The sequence below is a fragment of the Halyomorpha halys genome, unplaced genomic scaffold (genome assembly GCF_000696795.3).
Source record: "Halyomorpha halys isolate HHAL.00 unplaced genomic scaffold, Hhal_1.1 Scaffold168.1, whole genome shotgun sequence".
Classification (NCBI taxonomy): Eukaryota; Metazoa; Arthropoda; class Insecta; order Hemiptera; family Pentatomidae; genus Halyomorpha; species Halyomorpha halys.
Genome location: NW_027111025.1, coordinates 851639 through 852146, shown reverse-complemented (window position 1 = coordinate 852146; position 508 = coordinate 851639). Strand labels below are relative to the sequence as shown.

Below are 508 nucleotides of genomic sequence, written 5' to 3'. Positions count from 1 at the left end.
TTCTACTCTAATCTATGTATTTATACAAACCCTTTTGTCTCTTTCTACAATGTATGTAATACATTATATATATAATATTTTATACACTTTTTCCACATTTATAACATATATCTGCCTACTGTAATATTAGATAAGAGATCAGACGTTTCTGTCAGCTTACCTGTTTATATATTTTAAGAAATCTATTAATGTATTTATATTTGTATGTAATATCTTATACTCGTACTTCCTATTTTATTACATATATTTACCTATTGTAATATTAGATATGAGATTTTAATGAGAAGTCTCCTATAATTTATGTGTCTAGATCTATATTGAGAACTTATATCACACCTGGTTATATTTATTAACAACTTGCCTCCAGGCTACCAACATGTTCATTTTCTCATATTGTTATTGTTAATATTTTATTAATTTTACTGGAAGATATTGATTGACCGTGTGTAAAGATGAAAGGAATATGGTCCGGGTGCGGTCAAAAAAACTCAAATAGTAGAATATACTA

The 508-nt window shown here is 26.4% G+C and overlaps 1 protein-coding gene across 3 annotated transcripts in view; it reads right to left on the bottom strand.

The window, feature by feature from the left end:
* The window catches only part of LOC106678912 (metal transporter uex), a 235577-nt gene that overhangs the window by 6329 nt on the left and 228740 nt on the right, over positions 1 to 508 (bottom strand). The window lies entirely within an intron of this gene.